Raw genomic sequence first — 27032 nt, 5'->3', positions numbered from 1 at the left:
TAGTATTTTGGACATGGCCAATTGTTTTAAGACTTGCCTTTTCTCAGAGGCCGAAATGATCTTGGACAAAACAATCAGGAGTTGAGTGGGACCCCCATTGGAAATTCATCCAGCACAAATGTCCTTTTGACTCTTCCCCTTCAGTTCTTTATCAGGCCAGATGTTTAAATGGAAAGGGGAGAATTGCCCTGAACCATCCTTTTGTTCCCATCCACCTGGATACATCCTTGAGCAGGTGGAGAGACTTCAAACAAAGCAATGGTCTCCATCTGCCCACCAGTTTTATGTTCTAAGGATGCCTATCAGGCCAAGGAGGGCCCCAGAGGCATCTTGTAAATAAAGATGAGGCCAACAACTGATGCTTTCCTTTGCAACACATCCATTTCCAATTAAAACATGCTTAAAAGAATCTGAAAGTCAGATGTAGCAGGTGGCCTGGAAGGCTGCAATTTACTTCTTCATCAGCACATTTATCCTTTTCTTATTGCCGATTCTCTGGATCAGACTAAGCTAGGTGGACCAATTCCCTGGCTCGTTTTAGAATCCTATACTTCTGAAACAGGACAGTGGGAGGGAGCTACTCTGCTTTCTCCTCTCTTGGTCAGTATGGAATTGGAAAAAAAATAAAACTGGGATTCTCCCAGATGGAGGTGTGGGAAGTTATCATTGTGGGAAGTTATCATCCAGCCCTCTCCCAGAAAAATGAAATATCCTAGGAAATATTGAAAAGGCAAAATATTTCTCTGGATGTGAAAAGAAACATGTTTCAAAAGACAGAATAGTTGCCTATAGCTTTCTGCCCATCCCCAGCTAATGGGCCATTAAAATGGCCAGCCCAGCCCACTTTACATAATAAAGACTTCTCCTCACTGCAGCTGTAGGGGAAAGGGATATTACTCAACTGACCACAAGGCAACTGAGAACTCATCACAGCCTAGAGAGTAGCCCCCTGCATGGCACCATGGGAGTCTGACAACCAGTCAGAATACATTTCTTACACAGGAACAGGAAACAGAGAGGTGGGACTAAACAGGGTATAAAAAGCCTAGCAAGCCCCTTCCTCAGCCTTCTCTCTTCTTCTCCATCAACATTGAAACATGTGATCACCTTTTCTGGTCAGGGCTCAAGCCATGTGGCCCTGTCCAACAATAAACCATCTTTCCAAGCAGCCTCCATGTCTCCAGTGTCTTCTTCCCCACTTGGAGCTGAACTCAGAAGGACATTTCTTTCAACAGAGGAATGGGAGAAATCCACCCAAAAACTCTTTAACTTTGAAGAGTAAGAGATAATTCTGTAATTGTAGGGGACATGGTGACTCAGTGGTTTAGACGCTGAGCTTGCCGATCAGAAATGTCAGCAATTTGGCAGTTCGAATACCCAGCGCCGCGTAATATTCCTTGTCCCGCCTTCTTCCAACCTAGCAGTTCGAAAGCATGCAAGTAGAAAAATAGGAACCACTTTTGGTGGGAAGGTAACAGCGCTCTGTGTGCCTTCGGCATTTAGTCATGCCGGCCACATGACCACGGAGACATCTTCAGACAGCGCTGGCTCTTCCGCTTTGAAACAGAGATGAGCACTGCCCCCTAGAGTCAGGAACAACTAGCACATATATGCGAGGGGAACCTTTACCTTTTACATATATTTGCTGCAAAGAAACCAGAAGCTCCTATTTTTTTTTTTTCATTCTTTCCTTCTGTACTTTTCCCCCGCTACTTGCTTTCTTTGCTGCTTTGACTATTCGCTTGCAATCATTTTTATGTTCTTGGTAAAACTTTTCATTAAAAAAATACTTTCAAACGTTTTAACTTTGGAATTGACAATAACATTAGCAGGATTCCTCCTATCAAACAGTCAGGAAGTGGGGAAATTGGGATGCACGCTTTCCTTGCTGTCTGTGGAGATTCTGGATCATCCAGGTCATGGTTATTCCAAAGATGCTTTTTCCCCCCAAAAAGGCAACTGGATTTTCTTGGCTTTTTTATCTTTGAAAACATTTTGCTTTTCATCCAAGAAGCTTCTTCAGTTCAGTTCATGTTTTCCTTGCGGATGGAGGGGGAAAAAAGAAGAAGAATCAGATGTTAGCCAGGGCTCTCCTTGATCCTGGTACCTAAACAATTAACCCAGGCTAACACTAAGGGAAAGGAATGATAGTCTTTGTTTGACAACACTTCAAAATGATAACTTGCATTTTTGTAAAGCAGCCCAAGAAAGGTTTATTTAAGGGCAAAGGGAGTTTGAGAATGTCCACCTGGAAAAGAACAGCTTGGCTGACTCTAATGCTCTGGCATCTGCCTGACTCCAAGAAGTCTGTTCTTCCATCTGGAACCCATATTCAAGACAGCCAAAGCTACAAGGAGACCAGAGGAATGTCACTCCTCCAAGGGGGCTCTATGCAGTAGAGCAGCGGATGGACAGACGGACTGGTAGGTAGATGGAGAGAGAGAAAACTAATGGTAAAGGCTTAGGTAAGTACAGATGGATTGGATTGGATTTATTACATTTATATGCTGCCCTTTTCCCCGAAGGGGACTCAGGGTGGCTCACAATTCAGTCAGGGAAGGGGGTACAGACAGAGGGATAAAAAGACAAACATAACAATACAAAATTTAAAAACACACAACAGCCATACCATTCGAGAAGGGGGGCAAAGCTCTTTAGCCCCAGGCCTGTCGGAACAGCCAGGTTTTAAGGGCTTTGCGGAAGGCCTGGAGGGTGGTGAGGGTTTGAATCTCCACGGGGAGCTCGTTCCAGAGGGCCGGAGCGGCCACAGAGAAGGCTCTCCTCCGGGTAGTCGCCAGTCGGCATTGGCCGGCGGATGGAATTCGGAGGAGGCCTAATCTGTGGGATCTAATCGGTCTATTGGAGGTAATTGGCAGCAGGCGGTCTCTCAAGAAGATTCCGCCCCCCCCCCACTTTTGGCAATCAGCAATTTCAAATCATTAGACCTTCGTTGAATGGGTCATAATTTCAAATCGAGGCCAAAATTCTAAATGTTATTTACCTACTTTGGATGTGCAATCACCTTTTTAGCGCACCAAAACACAACATTACCATGTTTCCTTAGATCTGGCAGGGGACTTAATTTTATTTATTCATTATGTATTAAAGTTTTATCCTGTGTTTATGATTTTATAAGTAACTCAAGGCAGCGAGCGTACCTCACGCTCCTTCCTCCTTTCCTGTTTTCCCCACAACAACAACAATAACAACAACAGGCCTGTGAGATGGGTTGGGCTGAAAGAGAAGGACTGGCAGAGGCTTCATGCATATGGTGGGACTAGAACTCACAGTTTCCTGGTTTTTAGGCCAGCACTATAAGCACTGCACCAAAACCGACTCTCCCAATTCTCTGTATTTAACTATTTAATAAATTTATAGGCCGCCCAATCCCAAAGGACTCCTCTGCTAGGCAGGATATAGGCAAAAAGAAAGTGCAAGAAGCATTGGGCAAATTCAACCGATATAGCAACTTAGTAAGATGGGAAGGATAAGAAGAACTGCCCATTTTGAAACAAAAATGGGTTCAATCAAAACTTTTGGAAAACTTAAAAGCTTGATCCCTTAATTTGATTCCCTATAAATTCCCAGGTAGTGACAGATTTTATTTTCCTGGGCTCCAAGATCACCGCAGATGGGGACTGCAGCCAAGAAATTGAAAGACGTTTGCTCCTGGGAAGGAAAGCTATTGCAAATCTAGACAGCCTACTAAAAAGCAGAGACATCCCCCTGCCAACAAAAGTGCGTATAGTCAAGGCTATGGTTTCCCCAGTTGCAATGGATGGCTGTGAAGGTTGGACCATAAGAAAGACTGAGTGCCAAAGAATTGAGGCCTTTGAACTATGGTGCTGGAGAAGACTCCTACAAGGACTGGAGAAGACTCCTACAAGGACTGATCACCTTGGACTGCAAGGTGATCCAACCGGTCAGTCCCAGAGGAGATCAACCCTGACTGCTCTTTAGAAGGCCAGATCCTGAAGGGGAGACTCAAATACTTTGGCCACCTCATGAGAAGGAAAGACTCACTGGAGAATCGCCTGATGCTGGGAAAGATTGAGGGCAAAAGAAAAGGGGATGACAAGAGAATGAGGAGGTTGGATGGAGTCACTGAAGCAGCAGGCGTGAGGTTAAAAGGACTCCAGTGTATGGTAGAGTAGTGGTCTCCAACCTTGGCAACTTTAAGACTTGTCGACTTCAACTCCCAGAGTTCATTCTCTGGGAGTTGACGTCCGCAGGTCTTAAAGTTGCCAAGGTTGGAGACCACTGTGGTAGAGGACAGGAAGGCCTGGAGGAATGTTGTCCATGGGTTTGCGATGGGTGGGACACAACTTTACAACTAACAACAAAAACTTGTTTGAAAGAATATTGGAAAAACAAGAAAGTCCAGTTGCCTTTTGGGAAAGCACCTTTGGGGACAACCATGATCTGGATAATTGAGACTCTCCAGATAGACACTTAACCGTATTGGTTTCTCACTCAGAAAGCCACAGAAGAGCGAGCTTTCCAAATTCCCAATGCTTTTAATAGGGAGGCCTCTAGTGGAAAGTGGAGGATACAGGCAGGTATTGGAAGAAACGGGAAGACGCTGCAGAGGGACCTTTCCCGAAAAAGGTCATGCGGTGTCTTGAAGAGGAAGAACAAAGCTGTATTCTTCAGAAAGCACCAGCCCAAACCTGTACTGCCTGTGTGTCAGAGTCAGGCTGCAGGAAGGCTAACACAGAATTGGAAGCTGGAGGGGTGAGAGGAGAACCAGTGGGGCCTCTGCAGCAGGAGGAGCAGAGATAAGCTGTTGCTCTACAGCCTGGAATGACTTCAATTCAATGCTCTTAAAGAAATAGCAATAGCAGTTTGACTTATATACCGCTTCATAGGGCTTTCAGCCCTCTCTAAGCGGTTTACAGAGTCAGCATATTGCCCCCAATGGATGGAAGGCTAAGTCAACCCTGAGCCAGTGAGATTTGAACAGCCGAACTACAGATCTGCAGTCAGCTGAAGTAGCCTGCAGTGCTGCATTTAACCACTGCGCCACCTCGGCTCTTAAACAGCAACCCACCACCACCCACCTGCCAATTGAATTCAATTCCAACTGATCTTATGGACTAGCCATGATTGTTTCAGGGCAACCATATGAAATTAGTTTACCACTGGCTTCTTCTAGAGCAGGGAGGTTAAACTCGATTTTATTGAGGTCCGAATCAGGGTTGTGTTTGACGTAGGGGGGGGGCAAGGGAGACATGGCCAGCATGATGTCACTAATGTCAGGGGGCGCCTATGCTGGCCCAAATGCTCTGCCAGTAAAAAAACAGGCTTCCGAGATCCATTTTCAGCTGGGATGGTCTCCTGCAACCCTCTGCCAGTGAAAATGGAGCTCAGGAGGGCCGCACACGGCCCTCCCGAGCTCCATTTTCATTGGCAGAAGCAACATGGACCACTCCATTGCTATTTCCAGGGTGGCCCCAGATCTAACCACCCTGTGGTCCGGATCCGGCCCTTGGCCTTGAGTTTGACACCCCTGCTCTAGAGTATTTCTCGACCTCAGTCCCTTTTAAGACATGTGGACTTCAACTCCCAGAATTCCCCAGCCAGCCATGAAGATCTGAGCACTAGCCAACAAAAAATCTCCAATTTTTCCTTCCATAACAACATGCGGAAAGGTGTGTGTATGTGTGTACGTGTGTTTGTGTGTGTCTGTGTGTGTGTCTGAGCCATTCCTGAAATTTTATTCAGACAATGGAACCAAGTCAATCAGTTCAAAGACCTCCTTGCTGTGTTTGCATCCCAGGCTGACACCCTGATAAGACGGTCAATTATTATTATTTTTTGTGGGGCTTAGTACGTTTTTTTTCCGTTCCAAGCAACTTTATAGTTATCATCTTTCCGACTGAAGGTACTGGTTGTTTTTGACTCACGACAACTCACTTAGTTATCATTCAAACTCAACAGCACTGAAAAAGCTCTGACGTATGACCATTTTTCACACTTACAACCGTTGCAGTATCCCCATGGTCATGTGACCAGAATTCGGATGCTTGGCGAGTAACTCGTACTTATGACGGTTGCAATGTCTCGGGGGTATGGGATCACCTTTTGTGACCGTGACGAGCAAGGTCTATGGGGAATCTAGATTCACTTATCAACTACGTTACTGATCCTAACCCTAAAATATACAAGTTGATTGACTGTAATAATTATGATTAACTTCGTTAGTTTTATTTGTATTAGAATGTATGACACCCAGGTGTCACACTGTTAACACATTGATTTGATACATTTATAAAAAAAAAAAAAAAAAACTTGGGACATTGACATTGAGTCTTTATTGTTTAGCCCCTAGGCCAGTGTTTTTCAACCACTGTGCCGCGGCACACTAAGGTGTGCCATGGGAAAAACACCTTATATATAGTCAATATAGGCACAGAGTTAAATTTTTTTAACATTTTCTAATGGTGGTGTGCCTCGTGATTTTTTTCATGAAAAAAGTGTGCCTTTGCACAAAAAAGGTTGAAAAACACTGCCCTAGGCCATATCAAAGGGCAAAGTTCCAGAAACAAATTATTACTAAAATCTGATAAAAATCAATATAAAATGGAATTGGAATAAAATACAATTTAAAATGGAATTGGAATAAAATAGAGTCTAAAACAAAATTGGAATAGAATACAACAATTTAAGATATAGATAAAATATGATAAAATTATATTTCGGTGTCACTCCGGCAATCTACCCCAATCAGTCCCACGTATGCTGGTCTCAACCCAAACCATTTTGTTTAAGGACTGTGCTGTGTTCAATGTTATTTTCCGTTTCTGGTCACAAATAAGGTGTTTTGATATGGGGATCCCAATGGGTCCTTCGTTTGGTATATAAACCGAGTCTCTCACCCCTTTATACAAGCAACAATTAAACTTGGGGGGAAAAAACTATATTACTAACTTAACCACTGCAGTGATTCATTCAACCACAGCGGCAAGAAAGGTCGTAACATGGGTCAAATTTCACTTAACAACTGTCTCACTTAGCAACAGATATTTTGGGCTCAATGGTGGTCTTCAGTGGGGAACTGCCTCCAGTCTTTGCCCACTGGGAGACTCTCTGCTGCCCACAGAGGTTAACAGTCTCGGAGGCTCATCGCGGGAAGCAGGTGTGCCCAAGGAGTGTAGGTTCCTACTTCTAGCCTCAGCAGCTCTTGGCACAGCTTGTGATGCAAAATATGCCGCTCTTCCACCCACCCACTGCACCTGGTCGACTTCCTCTGCCTGTAGTGTGGAAGCTGTTGCTTCAGAGCAGGGGTGGGGTGAGGGGAGACAACCGGTTTCCTGTTGAGGTTTGTAAGAGTGGAAATCTATCCGGGTTTATAATTTCAGCAGTGGGCATGGCTAAGGTCAAAAGTGGGCGGGGTCAAAGCAGGGAAGAACTCTAGGTATGATTCAGCATGCTCTTCCTGGGGAGGGGGAGGAGAGAGGGATGACAATCCAAAGATTTCCTCCCTGCCCTGCCCTAGGAGGACAGAGGAGTTCCGGTTGATCGTACAGTAGATGTTGACGCAGGAAGGAGAACATCTGAAGGATCCTGCCTGTGGTGTCATTATTTACCTTGCTGGTTTCAGTTCCTTGCTTTGGCTTCAGGCACGTGAAGTTGACAAAGCCCCCCATGAGATGGATCTCACTACCCCCAAACTGGTTTCCTGCTGCTTCCCATCCACAGGACCAGTGGTGGGTTGCAAGCGGTACACCTTGGTACAGGCATACTGGTGCCTGCCGGGAGCACCGGGTTCCGGTACGGTCCTCTGGAGGGCCTGCTCACCTGCTCTCCTTACCTGTATTTGAGCTCTTTGGCGCTTCTGCGCATGGCGTGTACAGTGCTTGTGCGATGCTCCACCGAGCAGCTGGAGCATCGCAGGAGGTAAGGACACATGTGGGCGCGTGCTGCACGCATTCATGTGGTGGACGCCGGGCCCTGTTGCACCGGGATCCGGAACCCACCACTGCACAGGACACATGAAGACCTCTCCCCCACCTACTTCAACTCAAGAGCAGAGAGAGCATCTTTTATCAACGTCACTGAGATGTCCAGCCACTCAAGCTGATGGAGAGAAGAGCTTGGCTTCTTCGGGCATTGGGCCTTTGCTTTCTGGGTGGGTTTATTTTAGATTCAGATTATAGCAAGTTTTCTCCCCCTAGTTCAGGGGTGTCAAACACAGTTTCATCAGCGTTGTGTTTGACCTTGGGGTGTGTGGCCAGCTTTCACGTCATTCATCAAGGCTCCATTTCCGGCCATGATGGCCTCCTGAAGCCCTCTACCAGTAAAAATGGAGACCGGAAGGGCCTCCTGTGGCCCTCCCAAGCTCCATTTTCACTAGCAGAGGGTTGCAGGAGGTTGCCATCGTGGCTGGAAACGGAGGTCAGGAGATATGCGTGTGGCCCTCTCAAGCTCCATTTTTGCAGGCAGAGGCTGTTCCCAGGGCAGGCCCGCAGGCCAAATATAAACACCCTCCAGGCTGGATCCGCCCCTTGGGCCTTGAGTTTGACACCCCTTGCTCCAGTTCAGGGCTCGGCAACCTTAAAGACTCCAAGAGCCACAAAGGTCCTAACCAGAAGCCCCCTGTTCAGTTCTGGAACCAACCATTAGTCTGATTTCCCACACCACAGAGTTTCCTCCTAGCGTGACATCCTTTTTCCTGTCCTAACCGAAAGCCCTATCAATTGTGGAGCTGACCAGAAAATCCACTCCTTGCCATAGAGTCTCCTCCTGTGCTTTCCCCCCACTCTCCCAACCGGAAGCTTCTCTCAAAACTGAGCAGTGACAGGGAGCCACAGCAGAGGGATGAAAGAGCCACATGTGGCTCCAGAGCTGCAGGTTGCCGACCCCTGCTCTGCTCAATACAGCTGAAGAAATAAGACTGTACCTATGACCATTGGGAGTGATGAGACATCCCAGAAGTCCACATGTTTACCAGGATTGCCCCAAAAGAGTTTTTCCTTCCTTGAAAGCCTTTCGCTTGTCATCCAAGAAACTTCTTTTGTTCTGTTCACTTCAGTTCCAAACTGAAGAAGCTTCTTGGGTGAGAAATGAAATATTTTCGAGGGAAAAAACAACAAAGAAAGACCGATTGCTTTTTAAAAAGCACTTTTGGGACAACCATGACCTGGATTATTGAGAATCTCCATAGACATTTACCAAGCTTTTCTCTCTTCAGAAGGAAATCATGGCCAGGTTCCTGAGCTATCATACGATGTCAGGTTTATTCACATGTAGTCACATCCTACGCTCGGCTGTGATGTGGTTTGTTTGTGTTTATTCTATTTATATTCTTCTTTTCCTACACCTAACATCAAACAAGTCATCAAAAAAGCACAATGAAGAATGTTCTTTCTGCACCAACTCAGAAAGCTCAAACTGCCCAAGGAGCTGCTGATTCAGTTCTACAGAGGAATTATGGAGAATGTCATCTGCACCTCCATAACTGTCTGTTTTGGCTCTGCAACCCAACAAGACAGATACGGACTTCAACGGATAATTAGAATTGCAGAAAAAACAATGGCAACCAACCTGCCTTCCACTGAGGACCTGTACACTGCATGAGTCAAAAAGAGGGCTGTGAAAATATCTACAGACCCCTCACATCCTGGATATAAATTGTTTCAACTCCTACCCTCAAAACGATGCTATAGAACACTGCACATCAAGACAACTAGACACAAGAACATTTTTCCTCGAACACCATTGCTCTGCTAAACAAATAATTCCCTCATCACTGTCAAACTATTTATTAATTCTGCATTGCTATTAGTCTTCTCATTTTTCCTATCACCCATCTCCTCCCACTTATGATTGTATGACTGTAACTTTGTTGCTTGTATCCTTACGATTTATATTGATTGTTTCATAGTATGATTTGATTGCTTATTTGTACTCTATAACTATCATTAAGTGTTGTACCTTATGATTCTTGACGAATGTATCTTTTCTTTTATGTACATTGAGAGCATCTGCACCAAAGACAAATTCCTTGTGTGTCCAATGACACTCGGCCAAGAAAGAATTCTATTCTATTCTATTCTATTCTATTCTATTCTATTCTATTCTTTCTTTCAAGGCAACACATGGCGAAGGAGGCCTTCCCCTTCTTTTGACTCACAGCAACAAAACTTTGTTGCCATCTAATGAGCATCAATCCAGGGTGGACTTGAACGTCCCTTCACCATTGTACCACTTTTGAGCCACTAATATTGGCTTGGCCATTGGATCCTCCTGCCCTTGTGATTATGATGATGAGCCATCAGTTATGATCACTTGAATGTTCACATTCAGAAAAGTATGGTTGTCTCCATAAAATGTGGAGACTAAAACTTACGGTGAATGGTTGCAGGAACTGGCATGACTAGTCTAGCGAAGAGAAGGACCAGGGGAGACATGGTAGCAGTGTTCCAATATTTGAGGGGCTGCCACAGAGAGGGGGGGGGGTCAACCTATTTTCTAAGGCACCTGAAGGCCAGACAAGGAATAATGGATGGAAACTGAACAAGGAGAGATTCAACCTGGAAATAAGGAGGAATTTTCTGACAGTGAGAACAATCAATCAATGGAACAGAAGTTGCCTTTAGAAGTTGTGGGAGCTTCATTACTGGAAGCTTCCAAAGAAGAGACTGGACTGCCATCTGTCAGACCCTACTGGTGTAGGGTCTCCTGCTTGAGTGGGGGGTGGGTGGATTAGATGACCTAACAATGTCCCTTCCAACGCTTTTAATCTGTATATTTCATTTCTGTATACTGTAGTCTCTAGCTGGGTTTTCCCAACATGCCAAGATGTGTCCTCACTTGTTCAGTTTCGGTGATCGTAAAACATGTCCACATGCACCCAATTCCCATGTATTGATTACAGCATCGATCCCAGTCTGGCTCGGAGACAAAGCTCTGCTCCCAGGAGTAGCAATCACTTGCCCATCCCTACTTGGGATACTACAGGATGGAGTTCCCCAAAATGCCAAAGCAGCTGCTACAGTATGTGATGGAGGAGAGAAAAGGAGAAAGAGAAAACTTCCAGGTTCTGTTTCAAAATACAGGCAGCCCCCAACTTACGACAGCTCGCTTAATGACCATTTGAAGTTACAGCAGCACTGGGAAAAAAAAGAAAATTAGGGCTGTTTTTCACGCTTATTGCCGTTGTAGCATCTCCATGGTCACATGATCAAAATTTCAGATATTTGGCAACTGATTCATATTAATGATGGTTGCATGTTTGGGGATCAAGGGATCATCTTTGCAACATTCTGATGAGCAAAGGGAATAGAGAAGCCAGATTCCCTTAAGAACTGTGTTACTAATTTAGCAACTGCAGTGATTCACTTACCAGCTGTGGCAAGAAAGGTCATAAAATTGGAGCAAAACTCACTGAACAACGGCCTCACTTAGCAACAGCAACAATATTGGGCTCAACTGGTGGTCGTACGTTGAGGACTGCCCGTTCTGCCTTTCTTGGGGGCTCATGCAAAGTTTGCAAAAGATCCTGCAAGCTTTTTATGTTTTTAAGAAGACTTCACCGGACAAGATACAGGCCGTCCTTGGCTTACGGCCACAATTGAGTCCAAAACTTTGAACGTTTGCTAACTGAGTTTTGCCCCATTTTATGGCTTTTCTTGTCACATTTGTTAACTGAATCCCTGCAGCTGTTAAGTTAGTAACACGGCTGTTTAAGTGAGACTGGCTTCCCCATTGACTTTGCGTGTCAGGAGGTTGCAAAATGGGATCACATGACCCCGGGGACATTGCAACCGTCATAAATATGAACCAGTTGACAAGCATCTGAATTTTGCGCAGGTGATTCTGGGGATGCTGCGAAGGTCAGAACTGCAAAAATGGTCGTAAGCCACATTCTTCAGTGCTGTTGTAGCTTCGAGTGGTCACTAAACAAACTGTTGCAAGCCGAGGATTACCTGTGGCTAAAAAGCCAGAGCAGGATGAAGGAGGGCTCAAACTGGGTCTATGACTTGGGACGGTACAACTCACTCCATGCTGTTGTTCGCCTCTTTTGATATTTTTCCTGGCAGACGGAGCGCTTCCCCGGGGGGTATACAAGCCCAAAGGAGGAAGTGCTGTTGTGCCCGATCACACATGAAAAGCCTGGTGCAAAAGCAGGGCTGTGTTCTGCGTGCGCCCAGCGCATGTGTGCAAGGAAGAGGAAGGGGGCGTTAGATGTAATCAGCCCATTTGATTGACCTTTTTTTTCCCTCTTGCTCGGATCAGGCAAGGCGCCCGCTTCCCCTATACTTGTGAGGACAAGGCCTGGGCACAGAGTGAGCAATCCTTTCTTTGCACCTGGGCAAGTGCCTGGAAGGTGTGTCATTAAGGGAAGTATTAATTACCCTGAGAACCTTGAAAGGGAGAGTGCAGGCACAGGAAGGGAATGTGGGCTGGCTGGCTTCTCCCCCTGGGAAAGTGCTGACTTAACCATTTGCAGGTTTCAGTTCTTAGCGCTGACTTCACTGCAAACTGTGCTTTGGGTTCGGCTGCCCCCACCAGCCAGAATGAGAACCAGAATAACAGAGTTGGAAGGGACCTTGGAGGTCTTCTAGTCCAACCCCCTGCTCAAGGAGAAGACCCTACACCATTTCAGACGAATGGTGGTCCAATCTCTTCTTAAAATCCTCCAGTGTTTGGAGCGCCCAGAACGTCAGGAGAAAAATTCTCCCACTGATTAATTGTTCCAACTGTCAGGAAGTTTCTCCTTAGTTCTAGGTTGATTCTCTGGAGGAAAGGCCATGGGGCTAGGGGTGGATGGACAAGATAGCGTGCTGGGATCTCCACACCTTTCTGCTCTGGATGTTTTCATGTTTTATTCTATTTTACATATTTATGTATTAAATTATATGGTATCTTATCCTATAACTATTGTTTTTTCACTCTATTCTTACTTTAAAGAGTTTGCATAGGATTGTATTGATGATACGTGTTTGAACCTTGTGCATTAATATGGCCTATAGCAGTGATGGCAAACCTTTTTCTTACGGCATGCAAAATTGCACACATGCGTGCCCACTCAATCCCCCCGCCCACCTGTGTATGCATGTGTGACCTCCCCGCCCCATGCATGCATGTGCGACCCCTCCCCATGCTTTGGAAGCTTTCTTGAAGCCTGGGGAGGGCGGAAACAGCCTTCCCTGGCCCCCTAAGACCCTCCAGAAGCCGGAAATGAATTGTTCCTGAACTTCTGGTTTGGCAGTTGGGGCCATTTCCTCCCCCCCCCCGAAAACCATACACTTTCCTGAAGCCTGGGGAGGTGAAAAATCAGCTGGCCAGCACACGCATGCACGCCAGAGCTGATAGCTGGCGTGTCACCAAATACGGTTCCATGTGCCACAGGTTCGCCATCATAGGCCTATAGGCTAATCAATAAAGCTAATAAGAATAATAATGTTTTCTAGTTAAATCAATCAATCAATCAGAATAGAGCTGGAAGTCTATTCATGGAAGTCTTCTAGTCTAACCCCCTGCTTAGAAGCAGGAAACCCTATACTACTTCAGACAAATGTTTATCCAATCTCTTCTTAAAACTTGGAGCATTCACAACTTCTGGAGGCAAGTTGTTCCACTGATGAATTGTTCCAACTGTCAGGAAATTTCTCCTTAGTTCTACGTTGCTTCTCTCCTTGATTAGTTTCCACCCATTGCTTCTTGTCCTGCCCTCAGGGGCTTTGGAGAAGAGCTTGACTCCCTCTTCTTTGTGGCAGCCCCTCAACTACTGCTATCATCCCACCCCTACTCCCTAAATTTGCCATTCGCTAATCCTTTCATTTGCAATTTGGAAAATGACTTTGCTTGTCCACTAGTCATCCGGATGCCAAAATCAAAGTAAGGCTTTAATTTAAGGATGCCATGGGGAAAGAAGCAGATCCTTTGAAATGTCCATCCTGAAAGTGGAGAACTTTGTCCCCGACTACAATTCAGTCTCTCAATCGTCTGGAAACCCCAAGAAGTTATTGATTAGGGTGCTGAGACTCTTGGGAGGAGAGAGATCAAATTTTGCTTTCCTCTTTGGGAGGATGGGGAGTGAACAGCCCCCCCCCCCCCCCCGAGATAAAGGCAGCACCCTCTCTGCTAGAATTCTGGAATGCTTTTAAAACATGGCTTTGTCCCAAGCCCGAGGCTAATATATTATTGTATTAGCTTGTGTGTGTTTCATTTGTATTGCTTTTAAGATCATTTTAGCCTGGATGTCTATATGATTTTAGGTTTGATCTGTTTTTATGAAATATTTTCCTTTTTTACATCGCCTAGAGAAGTGTTGCTCAACTTTGACCACTTTAAGATGGGTGGACTTCAACTCCCAGAATCCAGCAAGCCTTGTTGAGAAACACTGGCCTGGGAAACCATCAAATTGGGAAGTGAGTGAATGAATGAAAATGAATTTAAAGGAGGGTGTTGTGGTTCACCAGTGGCCAGCAGAGCTGGCAGCAGATTCGGACAGTGAGGAGGTTGGGGAGGAACATGGGCCAGTTTTGGGGTCTGGGGAAGGTTCTGATGAAGGCTCTGTGTCGGGGGCCAGAGCCTTATGCCAGTTATCAGTTGCCTTCAAAGTCAAACATCAGTGAAGCAGAAGAACAGCTGGAGCCTGTTCCCAGCGTGCGCATGCACAGAGTTGCTAGATGAAGGGAACAGCTAAAGAACAGGGGACGAGTTGGGAGTAAGGCCACAGGTGGGCAATGAATGGCCCCTCCCGGAGGAAATAAAAGAGGAGCAAAAGGGAAGTGGAGTTTGCAGGAGACAATTAGTTTGCTTAATTGGTTCGTGACTCTCAGAGACTCCTTGCCAAGTTTTGCAGGTATCGGCCTGTCAGCTGTCCAAGCCAGATAAGGTCTGTGACTGTAAATCCTCCCTTGAAAGACTTTGCTGGATGTGAATGAGCAGAATTCACAGTCAATTAATAAAAGGGGTTTTTGTCGGGACAAGGAGTTTGCTTCATGCTCTTGGGAAGCCTAAGTCAGAAGAGAGGGGGATTGGACCTAGAAATGTACGCACAAACTTTCCAAATATCCTTCTGTGATCATTATCTTCACACCTGGGGGGGATGTATTGCGGTTCTGAAATACAACAATGTGTGGCTATTATTTCTACATTGTTCTCCGCTGCACATTCCTGTTGAATTTAGCAGGGCAGGAAGTTGTTCAGCTGGAGATTCCACTCGGATGGCTCATGCGTAAAGGTAGCACTTCTTAGAGTCCAATGTGCTCCCTTTTATCTCTACTTCATCCTTGAAGCCACAAGGACTAGAAACCTGACTTGGCCATTCCCAAGCTATGGAATGTACCCTCTTGCCATTTGTTTTTGGCTCCGGCTCATCTGTTTTTAAGATCTTCATCAGCAACTTTGTCCAGGACTTTTCAGTGGCATTTCTATTACATGGAATGGTTGTGCCGATATGGAATGGCTGATGTTTTATTGCAGGTGACTTGGGCTGCATTACGAAAGGCAGGTCACAGAGTGAAGCTACAAGCCTGTGCAAAAATGCGTGCAAATCGGTGACCTCTTCTGGGGCAGAACCTGAGTGACCACTGAGTATCTTTCCATAAGGCTTGAGGAGATCCACATCTGGATAGCTGCAGACAGGCACGGTCCAGCTGCTGCTGCTGCTGTTGCTGACCTTGTGTGGAAGGTCAAGAGTGGTCCATGAGAAATTTTTGGTGGTCCGCAGAAAAATTATTTGCATTTTTTATATTGCACTAAATCATGGGTCCTCAAACCCTAACCCTAAACCTGGGATGGATACGTGCAATGAACATCTGTGCTGCTGCAGAGAGTCTCCCCCTTTGGGGTCTTTTTGTGCAGGTTGGAGGGGGGGCAGAAATTCCGACTTGGGGTCTCCTTCAGCCTCCTGGTGCAGAGCTTTGGGCGAAGGCTGGAAGGAAGTGCTGCTGGTGGCGAAGAGCCGGAGGTCCTCGTTCCAGTGGGACTGCATCATGGCTTGGAACTGGCTGACCATCTTAGCCCACTGAGCCTCCAAGCGCCGGTATCTGGCCTTGCACTCCCACAGGTCTTCCCTCTGCTTGGAAAGCCTATGCTCATAGTCCTCAGTGAGATGCTTCTGTTGAGCCTCCTTCTCGGTCAGATCCAATTTGAACTGATCTGTTTTGCCAACTCTTTCTCCTGGTGGCTGCTTAGCTCCTGCAACTGCTTCCTGTTGGGGCCCTAAGGAGCCTGGGGGGGAGGCAGGCGAGGAGTGGCTAGAAGGGGAGGGGCAAGTTGAGGCTGGCAAGGCGCCCCACGATTTGAGTGACATCGTTGGCCACACCCACCCAATCACATGATCACCTGGCCACGCCCACCCACCCAGTTATTAGGCAGATCATATGAGTGGTCCGCGGGATTTAAATGATGAATTTAGGGGTGCCTGAGATCTGAAAGGTTGGAGACCCCTGTTCTAGAAAGCAAGCAGAAGATTGTAAGAAAACACTCAAGGAGGAAGTAAAACAAACCAGCAAACCCCCCTTTGGCTGTTGAATCATCAAGAGGGGCCACTTCCTATGAGTCAGTAGGCCTACCCAAGAACATCACCTCTTTGCCTGGGCCTGGTTTTGCCCACTAGCCTTTCCCAGGGATGGTGGGGGGAGGCCCAGCTCCTTCTCATCTGCATATGCTGACTTCCAAATTCCAGCTCGCAAAACGGGGACTCGAAGTAGGAGAAACTGAAACAATAAGAACATATGAAAGAGGAACAAGGAACCGAAGTTCAACGAAGTTCAGTGCCTGGGAATGGGACTGGAGGATGGATTTCAGGGCAGGCTCACAATACGTGGGTCGTGGCAGGCTGGTGGTTGCAGCATAGGGAGTCCTCGATGTAATTGAGCCCTAAATTCTGTGGCTAAGTGAGAGAGTTGTTAAGTGAGCGTTGCCGCGTGTTATGACCTTGCTTGTCCACAGTGGTTCAGTGAATCACTGCAGGTGTGACGTTAGTAACACGGTTGTTAAGTGGATCTGGCTTTGACGCTGCTTGTCAGAAGGTTGCAAAAGGTGATCACATGACCTGATAACAGTCGTTAAATGAATCATTGCAGTTGTTAACTGAATCATGGGGTCATTAAGTGAATCTGGCTTCCTCCATTGACTTTGCTTGTCAGAAGCCAGCCGGGAAGGTTACAATCCTGGGACAGTGCAAATAGGACAGTAAAGGGGTGGGTGGGTGTATAAGCGCACCAGCGGGCCTTCCGTCCCTGTCTTAATGTCCCCATTTATTTGTACTCATTTCCCCTGTTCTTGTCCATGTTTATACTTATACCGGTTATCTTGCCCATGTTTGACAAACGGAATAAATAAAAATTGTCATAAATACATGCCAGTTGCCAGGTATCTGAATTTTGATCACATGACCTGGGCAACGGTTGTAAGTATGAAAACTGGTCTTAAGTCATTTTTTTTCCAGTGCCGTTGCAACTTCGAATGGTCACTTTTGGACTGGTTGTAAGTTGAGACTATCTCTATATGCAGGCGACATGATGATGGCTCCAGGTATTGTTCTCACCTATCAGATCATCCCAAAGGTGCTTTTGCAAGAGGCAACTGGACTTCCTTAAAGTAACAGAGTTGGAAGGGACCTTGGAGATCTTCTAATCCAACCCCCTGTTTAGGCAGGAAACCCTACACCACTTCAGACAAATGGCGATCCAACATCCCCTTAAAAACTTCCAGTGTTGGAGCATTCACAACTTCTGGAGGCAAGTTGTTCCACTGATTAATGGTTCTAACTATCAGGAAATTTGTTTTTCTTTGAAGACATTTTGCTTCTCATCCAAGAAGCTTCTTCAGCTCACTTGTCAGGTCTCTTTCAGACCATGGACTGGCCCATTTGTTGCCACCTTAAAATTCTCCATAAGACAAAAAGAAAAACTTATTTGGGTCATTTTAAGGATGCACTTGGCGGTGATATTAGTCATAAGTCCTATTCAGCGATGATTTACAATGACGATACCTTTACCATTATGATACCAATTACAATAGACATGGATCTCCAGATGTTATAGATACATCCACAACTCTATGTCTGGGGAAGCAGGTTTACCTTGGAGGTTGATGCTTTCAATCAGTGGCTAGATCCGCACCAGGCACTCAGCCCCATCAGTTGCAAGGCTGGCTATGCCATTTGCATAACATGCTCAGCCTGGTTAGCATGAAATTTTCAATGGTTTCATGGCATCTGCATGTACATATCTCAGTGAGACACTAATTTTGATTGCCTTTATCTGTGACTGCACTCCAGGTAGTCCTCAACTCGCAACCACAAATGGGCCCTGGAATTTCCATTGCTAAACAAAGCGGATATTTAACTGGGCCATGCCCAATTATACAACCTTTCTGCCATGGTTGTTAAGCGAATCACAGCAGTTGCTAAGAAAACCACATGGCCGTTCAGCAAATCTTCGCTTCCCCCATTGACCTGGCTTGTCAGAAGCCAGCTGGGAAGGTGAGGGGCCACTGTCCTTATTTGTTAAATTCATATGCCGCTCTTCTCACTCTGCAAAGTGACTCCGGGAAGCTTACAATTGAAATCATAAATATTAAATATTAAAAACTCTCGAGGCAAAGAGAACGGGGGGGCGAAGCAAAACTACTGCAATGCGCTCTACATGGGGCAGCCCTTGAAGAGTATTAGGAGACTTCAACTCGTCCAGAATGCAGCCGCGCGAGCAATTGTGGGTGCACCTTGGTACACCCACGTTACACTTATCCTCCGCGAGCTACACTGGCTACCGATCGGTCTCCGGATACGCTTCAAAGTGCTAGTATTGGACCTGGGTACTTGAGAGACCGCCTGCTGCCAATTACCTCCCAAAGACCCGTTAGATCACACAGGGGCAGCCTCCTCCGGGTTCCGTCCACCAGCCAATGCCACCTGGCTACTACCCAGGGGAGGGCCTTCTCTGTGGCAGCTCCGGCCCTTTGGAACGAGCTCCCCGCGGAGATTCGGACCCTCACCTCTCTCCAGGCCTCCCGGAAAGCCATCAAAACCTGGCTGTGCCGGCAGGCCTGGGGTTGATGAGTTCCCCTCCCCTCTCGACTTGTATGGTTGTATGATTCTTGTTTATTTTAATCACATGTATTGTGTTTTATGTTCCCTTTTTCCCCCTTTGAGTTGTTCGCCGCCCTGAGTCCCTCCCGGAGAAGGGCGGCATACAAATAAACTAAATCTTAAATCTTAATCTTAACCAACGATCGGTGCAGCGATAGCATCTTCCCTGTTAGCCCACCAGCCATCTCCAGTACAGACTGCCCCCATCAGGATTCGGAGGCAACCAGCCGAGTTAGATTTTCCTACCCTTCCAGAGAGATTCTCAGTCATTCCAGCTCATGGTTGTCCCAAAGATCCCTTTTCAGGAGGCAACTGGACCAGTCAGAGCTGAAGAAGCTTCGTGGATGAGAAGTGAAACGTCTTCAAAAGATCAAACAAAAAAGGCCAGTTTCCTCTTGGAAAAAAAAGCACCTTTGGGACCAGAGGTGGGTTGCTCCCAGTTCGACCCGGATCGGGCGAACCGGCAGTGGCGGGGGCGGGAGGCTCCGCCCACCCGCCTGGATGCTTCTGCACATGCGCAGAAGCGACACGCAAGTGCACGCGCGCATGAGCCAACCAGTAATAAGTTATGGGGCTGTCCACGATAGGTGAGAATTATACCTGGAGACATCATGTCACCTGCATATACAGGTAGTCTGAACTGACAGCGAAGTTGCAAAGGCACGGGGAAAAAAGTGACTCATGTCCAGTTTTCACACTTAGGACCATTACAGCATCCCCATGGCCATGTGATCATGTACAGGCAGATGGTGTAGGGCAGTGTTTCTCAACCTTGGTGACTTTAAGTCCTGTGAACTTCAACTCCCAGAATCCCCCAGCCAGCATAGCTGGCTGGGGGATTCTGGGAGTTGAAGTTCACAGGACTTAAAGTCACCAAGGTTGAGAAACACTGGTGTAGGGTTTCCTGCTTGGGGGGAGTGGGGGTTGGACTAGATGACCTACAGTACAAGGTCCCTTCCAACTCTGTTAATCTGTTATCTGTTAACTCCAGGGAGCAAGGGCAATGGCCTCCGTCGCTGCTGGTGCTCAGCTGGGTTCAGCTGCTTTCCCTGGTGAGCTCAAAGCGGCAAAGCAGAGGGCCCGTGGGCGGGAGGAAGAGCAGCCTGGGTGTGGGTGTCAACGACGCCAGGCTGAGTGGCAGGCTGGTCCGGCACCAGGTGAGCCGAGATGGGGTGCAAGCGCAGCAAACAGGACACCGCAGAGATGCAGAGATGAGATTAGTCACCTACAGCTGTGAGGCAGCGCACAGCAGCTAATAAAAGACCCAAATGTTTCCGGTTGTTTTTTTGCATCGACACCCGCCCACCTGACCTCACGCCCCAGTTGCAGGAGGGAGAGAGAGAGACAGAGAGAGACAGAGGGAGAGAGGGAGGGAGAGAGACAGACAGACAGACAGAGAGGGAGAGACAGAGACAGCAAGAGACAGAGAGAGAGGGAGAGGGGGGGGAGAGACAGAGAGAGAGGGAGAGACAGGGAGGGAGAGAGGGAGAGAGAGAGACAGAGAGAGGGAGAGAGGGGGAAGAGAGGGAGAGGGATAGAGGGGGGAGAGACAGAGAGAGAGAGAGAGACAGACAGAGACAGAGAGAGAGGGAGAGACAGAAAGGGAGAGAGAGGGAGAGACAGAAAGGGAGGGAGAGAGAGACAGAGAGGGAGAGAGGGGGAGAGACAGAGAGAGAGAGACAGACAGACAGAGAGGGGGAGAGAGAGAGAGGGAGAGACAGAGAGAGAGGGAGAGAGGGGGGAGAGACAGAGAGAGAGACAGACAGACAGAGAGAGAGAGGGAGAGACAGAGAGAGAGGGAGAGACAGAGAGGGAGGGAGAGACAGACAGACAGAGAGAGACAGACAGAGAGGGAGAGAGGGAGAGAGAAAGAAAGATATGCGGTACCCAAAGAAGAAGATACAAGATTCTCCCTTGGCAGAGCACGCTTTCCCTGTTTATCAAATTAAGCCACGTTTCTCAGTTCGCATAGTGAGTCCTTGACTTACAACCATTTGCTTAGTGACTGTGTGAAGTTACAGCAGCTCTGAAAAAAATGGGCCGGTGACCATTTTTCACACATAACGACTGTTGCAACATCCCCTTGGTCACATGATCAAAATTCGGACACTTGGCAACTGACTCATAGGTACTGTAGGACGGTTGCAATATCTCGGGGGTCATGGGATCCCCTTTTGTGACCTTCTGACAAGCAAATTGAGTGGGGAAGCCAAGTTCAGTGAACACTGGCTAAACAGCTGCGATGTTTCACTGAACAACCTGCGGCAAGAATGCTCGTACCATGGAGCAAAACTCACGGAACAACGGTCTCTCTCAACAACAGAAATGTTGGGTATAAGGAAGATGTGCTTGATCTAATTACACATGTGTTAACTGTGGCACGTATAATTTCTGTGCAGTGTTGGGAAAAAAGAAAATGCACCATCAGAGTTAGACATATTTAGGAAGATTTTGGCCTGTGCTGAAGCAGACAGGCTCACCCTTGAACTAAAAAAATAAAGGGGATATTATGAAGTTTGGAACAGATTTTATTATTGGTATAAGACAAGGTGACAAGACTGGAACACACAGTAAATAATGTGATTGGATAGAAGGATAGATAATGTATTACGTAGGCTAATAGTTATTGGAAGAGATTATATCTGTATATAATGTGATTGTATGGTCACTACGACTTTGCGGTCCTGTTTATTGTTTTAAATGTAAAAACAATAAAAATATATTTTTAAAAAGAAACAAAGGTTCACCTGAATTGTGGTTGTAGGTGGTAGGTTACCCCTCATCTTCCATGAAAAGTGGGGTAGATGGGCTGGTTCTGCAGCAGTGGCTAAGAGGCAGGGAGATCCAGGTGAAAATGAACCTGGGCTCCCTTCTTGTGCCAAGCCAGTCCTTCTTCTTCTTTTAAATAAAGTTTTTTATTTATTTTTCAATTTAAAAAATACAAACATTCCATCTTTCCTTAAGCACTGTGTCGTCTGGGTCCAGATATCTCTGTGCAACATCCTTCCATAGAGTATAGTACATGGGACAGTTAAATATTATAAAGCTCTTCATTGCCTGCTTAGCATATCGTCTAATAAAAATACAATAATAATATTAAACACAATTATTTTCATCCTACTAATACTTACAATTGTCATTTTATTCTTATCTCTATCTTGATATATTTTCTATTCTTCTTTTTGCCTTCTTTTATTTCAAGATTCTTTTTTTTATTCTCTAGCCATTGGTATCAGTGGGAACGCGGTGGCTCAGTGGCTAAGATGCTGAGCTTGTCGATCAGAAGGTCAACAGTTCAGCGGTTCAAATCCCTAGCGCCGCAGAACAGAGTGAGCCCCCGTTACTTGTCCCAGCTTCTGCCAACCTAGCAGTTTGAAAGCATGTAAAAAATGCAAGTAGAAAAATAGGAACCACCTTTGGTGGGAAGGGAACAGCGTTCTATGCACCTTCGGCATTTAGTCATGCCGGCCACATGACCACGGAGACATCTTCAGACAGCGGCTTAGAAATGGAGATGAGCACCACGCCCTAGAGTCAGGAACGAGTAGCACATATGTACAACGGGGGCCTTAACTTTACCTTTAACCATTGGTAAAACACTTCCCACATCATATTGATGAAAGAAATGTCCTTCTGGGTTCGGCTCCAAGTGGGGAAGAAGACACTGGAGACATGGAGGCTGCTTGGAAAGATGGTTTATTGGTGGACAGGACCGCATGGCTTGAGCCCTGAACAGAAAAGGTGATCACATGCTTCAATGTTGGTGGAGAAGAAGAGAAGGGCTGAGGGAGGGGCTTGCTAGGCTTTTTATAACCTGTTCAGTCCCACCTCTCTGTTTCCTGTTCCTGTGTAAGAAATGTATTCTGATTGGTTGTCAGACTCCCATAGGGCCATGCAGGGGCAACTCTCTGGGCTGTGTTTTGAATCCAGGTTTGGTTGAGTTCTCAGATGCCATGTGGTCAGTTGAGTAAAGGGCCAATATTATCATGCCTTTACTCCCATCCCCCCTGGGGCTGCAGTGGAGAAGTCTTTATTATGTAAAAGGGACTAGCTTGGCCTTCTTAACAGCCCATTGACAAAGCAGGAAGCTACAGGCAGCTATTCTGTCTTTTAAAACATGTTTCTTTCTTTTCACCTCCAGAGAAATATTCTGCCTTTTCAATATTTCCTAGGATATTTCATTTTTCTGGGAGAGGGCTGGATGATAACTTCCCACAATATAATAATCAGTTTACCCAGGGAGGTCCAGGTGAAAAGGAACCCGGGGTATCTTCTTGTGCCAAGCCAGCCCTTCTGTTCGGTCAACACAGCCCAGAAAATAAGCACACAAGCATGATAATTGGACAACAATGGGGTGACTCCAAATCCCCAAACCTCATCCTGTGATGGAGTTGGGGCCATCATCAAAAGACTCATCTGTAAGCAGCCAAATACTCACTGTTTGTCCTAGGTAAGCCCCAGATGTTGCTGGCAGCATTTCAATAGGATTGAATGAAGTAATAATAGGATCATCTCTGATCTCCTTGAACTTTTCAAGGGCTGGGTTTTGACTCAGCCAGTTGCACAACTGAACTCCCCCCCCCCCCCGCACTCCCTTCTGATACTGTTGTTCAGGAAATCTCAACCAACAGCCATCTGATAACAGGTGAGATAAAACTGATTAGAAGAAGGGAAAAAATAATCTAAGCAGGCAATAAATATGTAAGTTTTCAAAGCAGCTGATTATTCCACACAGAGAGGAAACTGTGTGCGTGCGTGCTTTAAAAAAAATCAGATAATATAGCCGCACTGGGAATGTCCCACAATGCATAGAAACACAGAGAAAGGAGTAATTTAAAAGATGAGTTGCCAAGGTTGGAGACCCCTCCACTATATACCATCCCTGATAGGTGATTATCCAATTATCCATCACAATTAAAAATACTTCTTTGCAGAAATGAGGCTGGAAACTTCGTAAGTCCCCCTCCACCCCCACCCCTTTCCAGTGTTCTCTTTTATTCTCAACGTCCTTGAAAAATATCTGTGATAGTGTTTTGACTTGATTGGCAGAGGAAGTGCTGCAACTGATCTTGTTTTCTGTTTGTGGGGGTGTGATATTCGACTTTTGATCCAATTTGGGTAATTGACACTACTTGAACCATTGATCCAATCTGAATCGAATGGGAGAAAATCAAATCAGTTCAAAGATCGGGCTGAATTACTCTTCAAACATATTCGGCTTGAGAGAGTCACCCCTAATTTGATTTGTTGTGTGAAGAGGGATGCTTGTCAGGCCAAACAAGGTTGCTAGATCACCAAAATAGGCATTCATCAACTCATAGACTCAACAAGCTTTGCAGACCCAGTCAAAAACTCCCCTTCAAAAGTAGCTAGGACACAAAATCCGGTTTTGTGAGCCCAGGGAAGCCCAGGGAGGGGCAGATAATAAGAAATGAAAAGAGCATGTTAAACCCCTGCAAAATACATGCAGCATTTTAAATTTTTTTATTTATTCAATTTCTTTGGCTGCCCCTCTCAATCCAATCAAACTCAATTGGATCCAGTTTGACTCAGTTGAACTCAGTTGGGCCCAATTTGATTCAACTGAACTCAAATGAACAGTTTACCAATTCTAATGCCTCCCCAAAAGTTCATTGGAAAATGGGAACTGAAAAACTAATTGTGATGAAACTCTTATGGCTCCAGATTGTATATTTTGCATTAAACCAAGTTTTATGTATGAGATACCTTAAGACCACAAAAAAATCTGTTAAAAAAAGAATGTCAGCCTAAATGTACCAGCTATGATAGCTGGAGAATTCTGGGAGTTGACGTCTACCCAACTTATAGTTGCCAAAGTTGAAGAACACTGAACCAGACAAACTTTGATACCCCTTTCCAATTCTGTGATTCTTTGATTTAATGACTCATCGTTCACATATTTTCCATTCAAAGAGGTTTTGTTCCATTGATGAAGCTTGCACAGCAGCCAGAGACAGAGACCAAAATGCTTGGCTTTGAAAAAAAAATATTTCTAATTTGTTAGCCACATGGCACACGCTCATAATTCACACTTTTCTAAATATTTGCAACTGTATTTTGCACTGAACAATATAACCAGGTGCAGGGGAAACTGCAGGGTGGATGTGGTATTAAACATTTCCATGCCAAGAGGTGGAATTTGCACTGTTGGTGATCAGCAAAAGAACTAAAACAAATTGTTAGTTTAAAAGAGTCTGGGATGTGGCAAAATTATACAAGAACTTAATCCATTCTGATCAGTGGTTGGTTTCAAAAAATTTTAGAACCTCTTTTGTAGATTTGGCCTGCTTTGTGGGAGTGGCTTGCCGGCCATGTGACCAGGTGGGAGGGGCTTGCCAGCCATGTGAATGAGTGGGAGTGGCTTGGCAGTCATGTGACTGGGTGGGTGTGGCCAACTTGTAAAATGTGGTGAAACTCACTTAACAACGCTCTTGGTTAGCAACCAAAATGTTGGCTCAGAAACTCTGGCATTTGAAGCACGCAAGTCTTAAAGCTGTCAAGTTACAAGACCCTTGCACCCCTAACCCTTTAGAAAAAAAACCCCAGGGGTGTTCAAACTTGACAGCTTTAAGACTTGTGGACTTCAACTCGAGAATTCCTCCTCCAGTCATGTTGGTTCAGGAACTCTGGCATTGAAGTGTGCAAGTCTTAAAGCTTTCAAGTTACAAGACCCTTGCACCCCTAACCCTTTAGAAAAAACCCCAGGGGTGTTTAAACTTGACAGCTTTAAGACTAAGGTTTAGATAAGACTCTTAGAGGTGGGTGGGGCGATTGGTGAGACAGCCAATCAGTAAGCGGTGGGTGGGGCAAGCGTGGTGCGGACAGGTGGGGGGAGGGAGCTGGAACCGGTTCTAAATGGCAGGGTAGTTTTGTGGAACCTCTTCTATAGAAGAGCTTAGAACTGGCAGGAACCCACCCCTGATTCTGATACATAAAAAGATTGCAGATTGTAGATAGTTTAGGCCAGTGGTCTCCAACCTTGGCAACTTTAAGACTTGTGGACTTCAACTCCCAGAGTTCCTCAAGCTGGCTGAGGAACTCTGGGAGTTGAAGTCCACAGGTCTTAAAGTTGCCAAGGTTGGAGACCACTGGTTTAGGCATTGGTAAACAGGGCAAAGATACATCCAAGCCAGGATCTTACAATTGTTTAGAAAAGGAAAAGATTTCATTTCAATATTTGAACAAGTGTTCCACTTAGACACCCCCTGGGACTAAGAAGACACCTCAGACAAACAAATGGAATTTATTACAGAGGGTCTATCTCATTCCCTTAATCTACATACAATTACCATATTTCTAAGGAGATTCTCAGTCATCGAGGTCAGGGTTGTCCCCAAACTGCTTTTTTTCAAAAGGCAAGTGGACTTTGTTTCTCTTCGAAGACGTTTCACTTCTCATCCAAGAATTGAACTGAAGAAGCTTCTTGGATGAAAAGCGAAACGCCTTCAAGGGAAATCAAAGCCCCGTTGCCTTTTGAAAAAGCACCTTTGGTACAACTGCCCTATTTCACTTAGAATACATTAAATCTTTACTTTTCCTTTCTTGAGTGACCATCTTGAGTTAAGGGCTTCAACAGTGGTGGGATCCTGGCGATTTAACAACCGGCTGCGTGATCACATGCTTCGCGCGTGCACAAACTTAACTTCCACGTTGCTTCTGGGGAGTAACGCAGCTGAGGCATGGCAATCAGCTTTGCTGTCAGAATCAGCTGAGAGGATATAGGTAAGTAAGGTGCAGGGTGGGTGGGCCAACCTGGTTGTTGGAGCGAACCGGTTTGCTCCCTAGCTGATCGTCGGAGCCACAGGTTCTCCTGAACCGGTCCAAAACGGTTGAATCCCACCTCTGGGCTTCAAGCTAGTTTTAAGCTACTTCACTCTAAGCAGGTAACAAAACCCCTACAGGCACCAAGGTGGCTGCAAATATCCCACCTGGCAGCTGCGAGATTCCCTAGCCTACC

This window comes from Thamnophis elegans, chromosome 12, assembly GCF_009769535.1.
Source record: "Thamnophis elegans isolate rThaEle1 chromosome 12, rThaEle1.pri, whole genome shotgun sequence".
Lineage (NCBI taxonomy): Eukaryota > Metazoa > Chordata > Lepidosauria > Squamata > Colubridae > Thamnophis > Thamnophis elegans.
Note: the sequence above shows the minus strand (reverse complement) of the source record.